The 13,329-nt window shown below is 42.1% G+C and overlaps 1 pseudogene; it reads right to left on the bottom strand.

Annotated features, from left to right (window-relative positions):
- Positions 1-1,590: 1,590 nt before the first annotated feature.
- On the bottom strand, positions 1,591-4,613 carry LOC112663855 (bromodomain-containing protein 3-like; annotated as a pseudogene).
- Positions 4,614-13,329: the final 8,716 nt, after the last annotated feature.

Here is a 13,329-nt window from a genome sequence, read left to right as displayed (position 1 = left end):
TGGCATTTCTGTAGCTGAGATCTAAAAGAGAGTCTTGAATGAGTTTGTGTGTTGGTGCTTCGGAAGCCAGTTCCAGTAGTAACTGTATTCATGTTTTCATTAATTCATTACCCTCTGGTAGTAATTGTTCTATTCTGCATTGAGATTTAGGAATTTCTTTCATCCCATGTATGCTTTGGGAGAAAGCTTGAATTGCCCATCCCTTATGTTTTTTTGCTGTGAATATATTGAGCATGTGGATGTGTGTGTGTGTGTGTGTGTGTGTGTGTGTGTGTGCATGCGCGTCTTGGTCTTCTATTTAGGGCTGTGCTTTTTCTGCATATATTGTGAAAAAAATGTTTCAAGAAAGTGTTTTTTTGTGTGTGTGAGATTTGGCATTTTTAAACTTCATTATAGATTTAAAGTCTTCCTAAAATAGAAGATGGGGAATGAAGCGACTATTTTCCAGTTTATGCTCTTTTCTATAAACCTAACTGCAGAATAAACCTAAATTTGTTAATTATCGAGCATCTTATTTTTTATTAAGTGCATATTCATAAATAAGTCCTTGTAGAAAGAAGGGTATCTAGTTGTTTTCTTCTTAGTAAACTGGATTTTCATTGTCATCTTCATATTGTCCTCAAGTTATAATTTAGACACTGTTTGGCAGTGAACAAACACAGTCCCTCGACAGAAGTGATTGTAAAAGACTGGAATGAGAAGTTGTTGAGGTAAAAGTTTCATCGTTACTGTGACATAAAACCAAGAAATGGAGAAAAAGTCCATTCCTTCCCATTTATGGAGTCACTGATCACTGACTGGGGGAAAATATATATTTTTTGTAGACAAGTAAAATCTGGTAAATAACCCATGGTATTTTGAAGAATCTTTGCTGTAGATAATTATGTTGCTGGATTAGAGAAATTCAGGTCAGTAGAAATAAATAATAAAACATAAAGTATATACTATGGAGTCAAGACAAAAAATAAAAGATTTTTCTTATTTGAAAATTCTATTGAGAATAAGATCCATATTTAATAAGAAAGTATTTTTCTATGATTATTCAAGATTAAATTTCAATAAGTTACATTATCAAGGATGTCTATGGAGAGAGTAGTTTTTTTTCCTGTGCCTTTTCTTTGAGCTCCTTTGGATTTTATTTTTCTGCAAGATCATTGTTCTTCACTCTAAAAGTTATAAGTCAGAACTATAAGGGGCATTTTTTGTTTTTGTTTTTGCTTGTATGTCAGAACTTCTCAAGTCTTTTTCTTTTCTCCCGTAAGTATCGCTCTGGTCCATTTTGTTTCTATTTTCATACTAGCAGTGTGTATGAAAAGTATAAGAAGAGACAATGATCCTCCCCTAGTCAACACCAAGTTTCCTTAGCAGCCCATGTCTCCTTGCCTTGCAGAACTTTACCATGTAGATAGTGAAATTTACATTAGATTTTCGTAGAAAATTGCTGAACCTTACAAAAAAGTCTCCTTTAGTTTTGTTTTGTTTTTTTTTAATCTTTTTTTTTTCAGTTGAGGTAAAAGTTTCAGTGTATGGAAAGCTGCGCGTGGCACACGCGCCCCCGTGTTCCCTCCCAGGAGCTCCCGAGGCCCCTCCCTCGGTGCCCACCCGCCTCTCCCCACCCCTGCAGAAGCCCGGACTGGAGCCCGCAGCACCTCCACAGTCCCCCCACCCTGCAGCAAGAGGTGACCCCAGCCGCGGGGCTGAGCTGGGGGGACAGAGACATCGCCTGTTTGCAAAGCTGACAGCCTTCGGTGCAGTACCATCTCAGAGAAACTTCCTTTCAAACAATGCTTTCTGGAGCTACAGACCAGCTTGGGCATAAGAAAGGGGCTTTGCAAGAAACTTCAGATCACATCTGACATGGTTTTCTACGGTCATCAGGTCAGCGTTTGAAGTTGCCGTCTCCAAGCAACTCAACTCAGTAAGGAAGGGAAGGCTTTATGCGGGTTCACACCTTCTCATAAAGCCTCACATACACACGAGAAAGATCTTAGACCTATTAAAGCCAAAACTGGAAGATTCCATAACACTGAGTTTATTTATCTTTTTTAATTTTTATTTATTTATGATAGTCACAGAGAGAGAGAGAGAGAGAGGCAGAGACACAGGCAGAGGGAGAAGCAGGCTCCATGCACCGGGAGCCCGACGTGGGACTCGATCCCGGGGCTCCAGGATCGCGCCCTGGGCCAGAGGCAGGCGCCAAACCGCTGCGCCACCCGGGATCCCTGGATTCCGTAACACTGAGTTTTAAAGAAAACCTGCAGGCGCGGAACCAGAGCAGCAGATCAACCAGAGCAAGGGACACTGCAGAGTTCCGGCGGGTGCGACTTCGCTGGTTTTGTCCTGATGTGCGAGTCCAGCGCTCAGTCTGAGTCGCTGCAGTGGAGCTGGATCCGCCGAACTGCTGCTCCCGGACCGAGGAGCTGCTGCTGCTGAGCCGGGCGGCCCTCCCGAGGGCGCAGAGCCCGCTTTCTCCTCCTTGGCAGGCTTCTCGTTGTTGTTCAGCTGCCCACGGACGTCCTGCCGCGCGTCTCCGACTCCTTCCTTTCCTGAGCTAACTCCTCCTTGGACTTGGCCGCCTGCTTCTTCCCGCTCGTGGAGAAAGGCTCCCTTGGCTTTTCCTGTCAACAACACTTGACGCATCTCTCTAGCTCCCGCACAGTGGTGGGTTTCAGAGGCTCAAAGTCAATCTCTCTCTGCTCAGGCCTGGGTCCCTGAGCGAGGGCTCCGGGACTGGATGAAGTGGACCCCGCAGCCCCGTGTCCCCGGGCAGCCGGGCGGTCTAGGCTGAGCTGGCGCCCTCGGCCTAGCTCACGGGCAGGCCTTGCTCCTCCTCTCCGGGTCGTCGAGGCCGATGCCTGCTTGCCGCCCTGCTTCGGCTGCCTGCTGGCCTGGCCGCGCTGCCGGCCTTCTCGGCGGGAGCCCTCTTCGGTTGGGCCTGCTTGGCGGCGGGGCCCCCTTGGCCTTCTCGTCCTCAGACTTGGCCTTGTGCCTCTCCGTGTCCTCGTCTTCGTCCGCGTCCTCCTCCTTCTCCTCCTTTCCCTTCGGCTCCTTCTTCCTCTCTGGCTTGTTCCCGGGCCCGCGACAGGGCGGCGAGCTGCTCGTGCACAGCCTTCAGCTGCTCCTGCAGCTCCGCCAGCCGGGCCCGCTCCTCCTCCTCCTCCTCCTCCTCCTCCTCCTCCTCCTCCTCCTCCTCCTCCTCCTCCGAGCTCTCCTCGCTGCTGCGGCTGCTCTCGGCGCCCCTGCTCAGCACGGGGGCTGCGGGCGCAGGCAGGGCCGGCGCCTCCCCCGGCTCAGCCGGCATCTTAGCAAACCGCACCTCAAACACGGCCGCAGCTTCCTGGCCACGGCCACCACCTTGTGGCCTGGGGGTTGTACTGGTAACAGCTGGAGAACATGAACCGGGTGTCAGCAGCGAAGCCCTGCGCGTCTGGGCACTCGCGACTGTCCGTCTTCTTGACAGTGCTGAGGTCCATCGGGTGCTCGGTGACGTCGTGGTAGTCGTGCAGCTCCAGGGCCTCGGCGTCCACCGGCTGGAGAAGGGCCAGGCGCAGGCCGCACGCTTCTTGCACGGCCTTTCCTCGAGGACGCTGTCACAGTGCCGCGAGTGCTCGGCAGCTCGCCCTTCCGGCCCGCATGCTGAGGCACCTCGCCGTCCTCTAGACCCTTCCAGGGCGGTGCGATGGGGCGGCCCCCACTCTCTCGCCGAGCCCCCACCTCGGCCTGCTTGGGGTCTGACGATGGCGGCGGCGATTCGCTCCGGCTCGCGGATGGAGTGGGCGTCGTGGTGGCTGCTTTCCGCTTTGCACCCTTTTCCTTGACGACAGGCGCTGTGGGAGGGACCACAGGGATGGATGATGGGCGTCGAGGGAGGGGGTGGGGCGGCGGCGGGGGCGCAGGGACCGACGTGATGTTTGCGGTAATGGTTGGCAGAGGGGGGGCAGCAATGACAGGCGTCTGGAGACAGTGGGGGGACGCTCTGGAAGGGGGTTGCTGGGGAGACAGAGGACACGGCCACCACTTGCTGCCCACCTGCACTCCGGGTTCCTGCGCCGCGTTCCGGCCTTTGCCCTTCGGAGCAGGGGGTAATAATTCAACTTCGTCCTGGGGCACCTGGGCCACTCTCTGCAGAAAAATTTTCTCTAAGGCTTGGGCCGTTAGCACTGTGTCATCTGTGGGCTTGTTGTAAATGTAACAATTTGTAAACATGGTGTGGAAGTCCTGCACGCATTCGCTGGCGCTCCAGTAATAATTATTTTCTAGTCTCTTCTGAATAGTCCCCATAGCCATCGGGTGTTTATGATTTTATGGTAATCGGGCAGGTTTAGCTTGATTGCATCCACGGGCTGGTAGAAGGGCCAGGCGAGCTGGTGATTCCAGGGCGTCTTTACCACCACGTTCTGCGCGTACTGCAGCTGCTTGGTCTTGCGGCCAGGCTTGGCGGGGTTGGAGACCTCCCGCGGGTTCCCCGGGATCCCCGCGGGCGCGACCGTCCTGGTGGTGGACATCCTCCGCGGCTCGCTCACTGGCCGTCACAGCAGCGGCTCAGGGAGGCCCTCGCTTCCACTGCGCTCCTTTTGGAGGCCTGACATCCCCTTTGTAGGCCCAGCCAGGCAGCACTTGGCCTCGGCGGCTCCGACGGCCGTCCCTCCGCTCCCTATATAGATTCTGGATAACAGTTCTTTATTAGATGGTTCTTTTGTAAATATTTTCTCCAACTCTGTGCTTTGTCTTCTTATTCTCTTGACATTGCTGTTTGCAGAACAGAAAATTTTAATGGAGTCCAGTGTATCAGTTATTTCTTTCATGGATTGTGCCCTGGTGTTGGATCAAAATCATAGCCATACCCAAGTTCACCTGCATTTTCTCCTACATTATCTTGCAGAGGTTTTATAATTCTGCATTTTATATTTAGAACTGTGATCTGAGTTTATATTTGTGAAGGATGTGAAGTCTGTGTCTGGACTCAGTATTTTTGCATGTGGTGTCCAGTTTTACATTATCATTTGTTGAAAATACTGTCCTTTTCTTTCACTGTGTTGTCTAGTCCTTTGTCAAGATCCATTGACTATATGAATCTCATTAACTTTTAAAAGGATGTGATAGAATGAATTTGAATAGCTAAGTGAACATAAATGGGAGGTTCCAAACAGAAGAAATGGACTGTGGTAAGGCATTAAAATGAGTGAGGAGGAAAGTAATCTTGATTTATTAAAGAAACTGTGATAGTTTGAGCTTATGTGCAAGAGAAGCATAGAGATTGTTGAGTATTAGCTTAACCATGGTAAGGATTATTATACTAAATAATACGAAAGCCATTTAAGGATTTTAATGCAATTGCATGAATTTTAAAGGTCTTTAAATGTTTATACTTTGGCAGTGTGTAGAATGTATTGAAGGGGAAAGTAGGGAAATAATGGTTTCAGTTGGGAGGCTTTAAGAGGAAAGGTAAGAGATTATCATGAACAGAAATGACATGGAAGAGATAGGTCATAATAAAAATTTAATAAGTAGAATAAAGAAACGCTTGGCTGAGTTTTGGGAGAAAGGGAAAAGGGATGTTTTAAGTAATACTCCTGAATTTTTATCTTGACTTATAAGATATAGAGTGTGGGGGGGGGGAGCAGGAGGGAGGGAGGAGATCATTACTTTTTTTTGACACTAATAAGAGAACAGTGCATTAGAGAAACAAAATTTGGATTTATTGACGTAAATAATTGAAGCTTTGATACTGTACTGGATTTACCTGGGTGAGAGGAAGGTCCAGTGTTCTTAACTAAAACTTTGACATGGCGGCACCACTTTAAATTTTCCATTCTAGCTGAAGTCTGAAAAATGAAGTCTCCTCTTTTCAAAGGAGAGAGGTTGTTAAGTGTAAATATAAATAAGGATAAAGGGTCAAATACTAAACCCTAAGGAGAAGCTCATAATTAAGGAAATGTAAGGAAAGATAAGCCTTTGGAAAAAAATTAGAAGTGGATGAACTATTAAGTAGGGTTGTTTTGGGATACCAGCAAATAGGTCTAACTCTTAAACAGAACCAAGAATTTGATGAAAATGAGAAAGGAGAAAATTTCATATTAGAAAAAGGAATGTCACTAGTGCTCGTTTTTTGAGTACCTGCTATATATCATGCATGATCTGAGATCCCACAGTAAGCAAAGATGCAGATATTCCTCTGCTCTCAGAGTCTGCTTCCTAACTGGGGAGAGACTGAACCTATAATAAATGAGTAAATTACATCTTTTTGAAGGGCATAATGCTGAAGGAAAAAAAAAAGTCCTGGTAAGGGTAATGGGGAAATGATGTGGTTGGCAGAGAACTTTGCAAACTTAAATAGGGTGGTCATAGTAGATCTCAATGACACAGTGATTTAAAGCAAAGACTTGAAAAGATAAGGAAATAAATCTTAAGGCTATTTTAGGTAAAAGTGTTCCAGGCACAAAGAAGGAATTGAAAGGGGAGCATATTTGGTGAGTTGAGCAATAGCAAGGGGACCAGTGTGGCTGGAGGAGAGTGTTTATGGGGAAAAAATAATAGGATTTGAGGTTAAAGGAAGAAGCAACCCATCCAGAGCTACAGTCCTCAATCTTGGCTTCTTTGGAGAAGCTACATAGAGAGCTTCTAACACTCTGGATGCCATGACCAATTGGGTTACAATCATTGGGAGGTGGAACTCAGGCCCCCCATGTGACTATAACATGCAACCAAGGTTCACAATCTGTCTGCTAAGACCTTAGGAGTCTCTAAGAAAAACTTATGTTTGAATGTTTGAAGGAAAAGCTCAGAAGATCATTCCTGGTTGTATTACATTGGAGATGCCAGTTAGATATTCAGGAAAATATGTATTTTTTAAATATATATTTTTAAAGATTTTATTTTTGTGTGTGTGTGAGAGAGAGAGAGAGAGAGAGACAGAGAGAGAGAGAGAGAGAGAGGCAGGCAGAGACATAGGCAGAGGGAGAAGCTAGCTCCATGCAGGGAGCCCGATATGGGACTTGATCCCGGGGCTCCAGGATCACACCCTGGGCTGAGGGTGGTGCTAAACCGCTGAGCCACCTGGGCTGCCCAGAAAAAAAATGTCTAATAGAGAATTAGATATATGAATCTGGAGTTCAAGGAAGAGGTTCAGGCTGGAGATACAGATTGGTGAGACATCAGCATAGAGATGACACTTAAATCCTGCAACTAGAAGAGTTCTCTAAAGTAATGAAGATAGAAGATCAAAGATCTAGAAACAAGGTCAAAGGAAGAACCAGCAGAGATGAAGAAAGGAACAATGAGGAAAGAAGGAAGGAAATTCAGAAAATTTACTGTCTTGAAAGGCAAGTTCTCAGTGTTTCAAGATAGTGGAAAACCTGGTTAACTGTCACATATTGCTGATAGACCAAGATGAGGACTGCGAATTGACTTCGGATACAATGTTATGAAGTAATTGTGGATCTTAGCAAGAGGAGAAAGCTTGATTGGAGGGAGCTCAAGAGAAAATTGGAAAGTTATAATTTTCATCAACCTCTAAGACTTCATTTAGGAAAACTGAGAAATGAGGTGGTGGCTCTTACATGAAATGGGGCCAAGAGAGTTTACCAACATGTTTCTCTAGACTTGTGGAAGAGGTGTGGAGAATAAAGAAGGATAGTGTGCGTGATGCAAGAGGGGGGAGGATTTTCTGGAGAGATGGAGTTGTTGAATAGCCAAGAGAGGATGTGACCCAGTATATGAGTAGAGAATGGCCTCTGCTAGGAACCCAAACAATTTATCTGTGGTAACAGAGGAGTGATGGAGTATACAGGGGTAGACTCTGCAAGGTGGGGAGCTGTGGTGGTGATCACTATGGAAATTTTGCCTTGGAAACTAGGACTAATGGAGAAATAGAAGATTCTTGGGTGATACTAAAGACTCTGATAGTGGCGGGGGGAGAAGCACATTCCCCCCCTCCCTCACTGGATTAATGACTCCCAACTTGGACCTCTAGGGTCCTTCAGGAAAGAGGAGTCAGTAGGAGGCTACTGCAAATATTTCAAAAAAGCAAGTGACAATTGTATCTTTTCATCTCTTTTCACTTTTATTGAGAGATAGTTGACATACATCACTGAATGAGGTTTAAGGTATACATCATAGCGCCTTCCTTTCTTTAGTTTACCTAATTGTGAGAATACAATATATAATGCGTAAACAAAGTATGTATTAGTTGACTGTTTATGCTATTAGTAAGGCTTCCAGTCAACGGTAAGCTATTAAGAGTCTGCCTCTTAATTTTGGAAAGTCAAATTTTATATGCAGATTTTCAACTATGTGGAGGATCACACCTCGTTGTTCAGGAGTCAACCATATATGCCACAACTGCTCTAACCATTCCTCCATCATTGGACACTTCGATTGTTTCCCTGTTTCTGCTATTATAAATAATGCTGCTGTGTATCGGGAGGTTCATTTATCTTTTCTTGTGTTTTCAATTCCTTTGGATACATTCCCAGAAATGGACTGTAACTAGTTCTATTTTTAATTTTTGAGGAGCCTTCATTCTGTTTTCCACAGTGGCTGTACCAGTTTACAACACACACCGCCCCCAAGAGTGCACAAGGGTTCGCTTTCCTCTACATCCATACCAGCATTTGTTATCTTTTGTCTTTTGGATGATGGCCATTCTAACAGGCATGAGGTGGTATCTCATTGTAGTTTTAATTTGTATTTCCCTAATGACTAGAAGTGTTGAACATCTTTTCATATACCTGTTGCCTATCTGTGTATCTTTTTTTGAAAAATGGTTATTAGGTTTTTTGCTCATTTTTAAATTGGGTGATTTTTTCTGCCATAGAGTTATGTGCATTATTTATTTGGTTTGGCTATTAATCCCTTATCAGATATATGGTTTGTGAATATTTTTTCTCTGTTCTGTAGGTTGTCTTTTCAATTAGTTGATGGCTTCCTCAGGTGTGAAGAAACTTTTCAGTTTGATGTATTCCCACTTGTCTATTTTTTATTTTTTGGTTACATTTTACGTGTGATTTCCAAAATATAATTACCAAGACCAGTGTCAAGGAGCTTTTATCCTGTGTTTTACTTCTAGGAGTTTCATGGTTTCAGGTCTCACAGTTAAGCATTTATTTAATTTTGAGTTAATGTTGTGAGTGGTGTAAGCTATGGGCCCAGTTTCATTCTTTTACATGTGAGTATCCATTTGCTGCAACATCATTTATTGAAGAGACAATTCTTCATTGAGCATTCTTGACTCGCTTGTCAAATATTTGTTGACCATATATGCTTGGATTTGTGTCTGAATTCCTTATTCCATTGTTCTCTTTGCTTCTGTACCAGTACTCTACTGTTTTAGTGACCATGGCTTTATAATAAATATTAAAAAAATCAGGAACAATAATGCTTCATGCCTTGTTCTTTCTCAGGATTTCTTTGCTTTTTTTTTTTTTTTTTTTTGGCTTCATATAAATTTTAGGGTTTTTTTTTTCTACTTTTGCTAAAAAAAAAAAGCCACTGGAATCTCAATAGGGACTGCATTGATCTATAGATGGTTTTTGGTAGTATTGACATTTTAATAATAGTGATTCTTGCAGTCCAGTAACATAGGATACCTTTCCATTTTTTAAAAGACTTTATTGATTTATTCATGAAAGATACAGAGAAAGAAACAGAGACACAGGCAGAGGCAGAGGGAGAAGCAGGCTCCATGCAGGGAACCCAACGTGGGACTTGATCCTGGGTCTCCAGGATCACACCCTGGGCCGAAGGTGGCACTAAACTGCTGAGCCACCTGGGCTGCCCTATCTTTCCATTCATTTATGTCTTCTTCAATTGCTTTCATCATTGTCTTACGGTTGTTAGCATAGATCTTTCACTTCCTTAAATTTATTCCTAAGTATTTTATTGTTTTTCATGCAATTATAAATTGGATATGTTTCTTTATTTCCTTTTCAGAAAATTTGTTATTATAGAAATTTTATTTTGTATGTCAATTTTGTGTCTTACAACTGGGCTCAATTTGTTGATTATTTTAACAGTTTTTTGGTTGAATATTTAGGATTTTCTCTATACAAAAACATATTATTTGCAAACAGAGACCATTTTACTTCTACCTTTTGAATTCTGATGCCTTTTCTGTTTGTTGACTAATTGCTCTAGCTAGGACTTTTAGTACTATATAGAAGAGGAGTGGTGAGAGTGGGCACCTTATCTTGTTCCTGATTTTGGAAGAAAAGCTTTCAACCTTTCACCATTGAGTGTGACATCAGCTATGGGCTTGTCAATATGGCCTTTATTATTTTGAGGTATGTTACTTCCATATCTCATTTGTTAACTGTTTTTTTCATGAATGACTGTTGGATTTTGTCAAATGCTTTTTCTGTGTCTATTGAGATGATAATAGGATTCTTTTCTTTCACTCTATTAATGTGATGTATCACATTGATCGATTTCCATATTTTGAGCCATCCTTTCATCCCAGGGATAAATCCAAGTTGATTATGGTGAATGGTCCTTTTAATAGGCTGCTGATATCTTTTCTAGTATTTTGCTGAGAATGTTCACATTTATAATCATCAGGGATATTGGCCTATAGTTTTCTTTTTTAGTAGGGTTCTCATCTGTCTTTCAGCATGAAGATAGTGCTGACTTCATAAGGCTTATTGGGAATGTTCTCTGCTTTTTGTTTTTTTTGGAGAAGTTTGAGAATATTGGTATATTAATTCTTAGAAGTTTGGTAAAATATACCAGTGAAGCCATCTGGTTCTAGACTTTTCTTCATAGGAACTTCTTTTTCTGTTTTTTTTTTCTTTTTTCTTTTTTCCTTTTTCTTTTTCTCTTTCTCTTTCTTTCCTTTGTTCTCTGTTTCCTTCCTTCCTTCCTTCCTTCCTTCCTTCCTTCCTTCCTTCCTTCCTTTCTTCCTTTTCTGATTCACTCTCCTTACTAGTAATTAGTCTATTTATTTTCTATTTATTCCTGACGCCATTTTAGTAAGTTGTATGTTTCAAAGACATTTTTTTATATCTTCTCAGTTGTCAGTTTCCTGGTGTATAGTTGTTTGTAGTAACCTTGTATGAATTTTTGTACCTTTGTGGTATTCATTGTAATATCTCCCTTTTCACTTATAATTTTGTAATTTGAATTCTTTTTTTTTCCTGTTAAAATGTATCAATTTTGTTTATCTTTTCAAAGAAACAACTCTTAGTTTGGTTAACTTTTCTATTGTTTTTAATTTCTCCATTTCATTTATTTCTGCTCTAATCTTCATTGTTTTCCATTTTCTTTGCTAACTTTGGGCTCAGTTATTTTCTGGTTCATTAAGGATAGAGTTAGGTTATTTATTTGGAATATTTCTTGCCTTTTAATGTAGACATTTATTGGTATGAACTTTCCTCCTAGAAATGCTTTTGCTTCACCCCTTAATTTTTGTAATGTTTCCATTTTCATTTGTCTCAAGGAACTTTTATTCTCCCCCATTTTTTTTTTGGATTCATTGATTGTTCAGGAATGTGTTATTTAATTTCTGAGTATTCATGAATTTTCCTGTTTTCCTTATTTTCAACTTCTATTGTCTTTTTTTAAAAAAGGTTTTATTTATTTATTTATTCATGAGAGAGAGAGAGAGAGAGATGCAGAGACACAGGAGACGGAGAAGAAGGCTCCATGCAGGGAGCAGCATGCAGGACTCAATCCCAGGTCTCCAGGATCACGCCCTGGGCTGAAGGCGGCGCTAAACTGCTGAGCCACCCGGGCTGCCCTCAACTTCTTTTCACATCATTGTGGTCAGAGAAAAATATTTGATATGGTTTTAATTTTCTCAAATTTGGTATGGCCTGTTTTATGGCCTACCATATAGTCTATCCTAGACAATGTTCCATGTGCACTTAAGAAGAATGAGTTTGGCTGTTATTGCACAGAATGTTTTGTATACGTCTAAGTCCATTGGGCCTCTAGCATTGTTCAAATCTGCTATTAACTTATAGATTCCTTGGATAATCTACTATTGTTGAGCGTAACATGTTAAAGTCTTTAACTGTTATTGTATTAGTGTTTATTTCGTCTCTTACCTCTGTTCTTTTTTGCTTTATTTATTCGGATGCTTTGATGTTGGTTCCATAAATATCTAGTTGTTATATCTTGTTGATGTGTTGACCTTTTTATCATTAAATAATGACCTTTTTGTTCTCTCTTTTTATAATTTTACTTTGTTTTTTTCTTTTTTTCACATATTTTACTTATTTACTTGAGAGAGGGAGGGAGAGCATGAGTAGGGGTAGAGGGAGAGGGAGAAGCAAATTCCCTGCTGGGGACCCTGGGGATCATGACCTGAGCCCAAAGCATACACTTAATTGACCGAGCCACCCAGGTGCCTCTCTTTTTTATGATTTTAAAGCCTCTTGGTTTGATATAAATGCAGCTATTCCTGCTTTTTTTTCCTCATTACCATTTTCTTGAAATATCTCTTCCTTTCCCTTTAGTTGCAGTCTATGTGTGTCTTTGAGGCTAAAATATTAGGTCTTTCTTTCTTTCTCTTTTAAATTCATTTAGCTATTCTGTCTGTCTTGGTTGGAGAATTATTTACATTTAAAGTAGCTATTGATAGATCAGGACTTATTTTTGCCCTTTAAAAACTTGCTTTTGGGATGCTGGGTGGTCTGTGGTTGAGCATATGTCTTTGGCTCAGGGCGTGACCCTAGGGTCCTGTGATCGAGTCTTGCATCTGGCTCCCCATGGGGAGCCTCCTTTTCCCTCTGCCCATGTCTCTCCCTCTCTCTCCATGTCTAAATGTTTTCTAGTTGCTTTGGAGATGTATTGTTCCATGTTTTCTTTTTTGTTTTAATGTATTTTGGTACTAGTATCCTTTGCCTTCTTTGTCCTGTTCTTTTGTGTGATTGCTACAGTTTTTTCCTTTGTGGTTTTCATGGGCTTACATAAAACATCTTAAAATCACAAACCCTATTTTAAGCTGATAACAACTTTACTTCCTGAAATTCCTAAAGTTGATACTTCTACTTCTTCTCCCTCTCATATTTTAGGTAATTTCTTATTTTAACTTTTAAACTAGAGTTGTAAGTGAATGATGTACCACCATCACCATATTACAGAATCTAACCTTAACTGTTTACTATTACCAGTGAGTTTTATACTTTCTTTTTTTAAACTTTATTTATTTATTCATGAGAGACACAGAGAGAGAGAGGCAGAAACATAGACAGAGAGGTAGGCTCCATGCAGGGAGCCTGATGTGGGACTTGATCCCGGGACTCCAGGATCATGCCCTGGACCACAAAGGCAGACGCTCAACCACTGAGCCACCCAGGCATCCCTATACTTTCTTTTTATATTTTTATAAGG

This window comes from Canis lupus, chromosome 2 (genome assembly GCF_003254725.2).
Source record: "Canis lupus dingo isolate Sandy chromosome 2, ASM325472v2, whole genome shotgun sequence".
Taxonomy (NCBI): Eukaryota; Metazoa; Chordata; class Mammalia; order Carnivora; family Canidae; genus Canis; species Canis lupus.
This window is presented reverse-complemented; position numbering and strand designations above follow the sequence as displayed.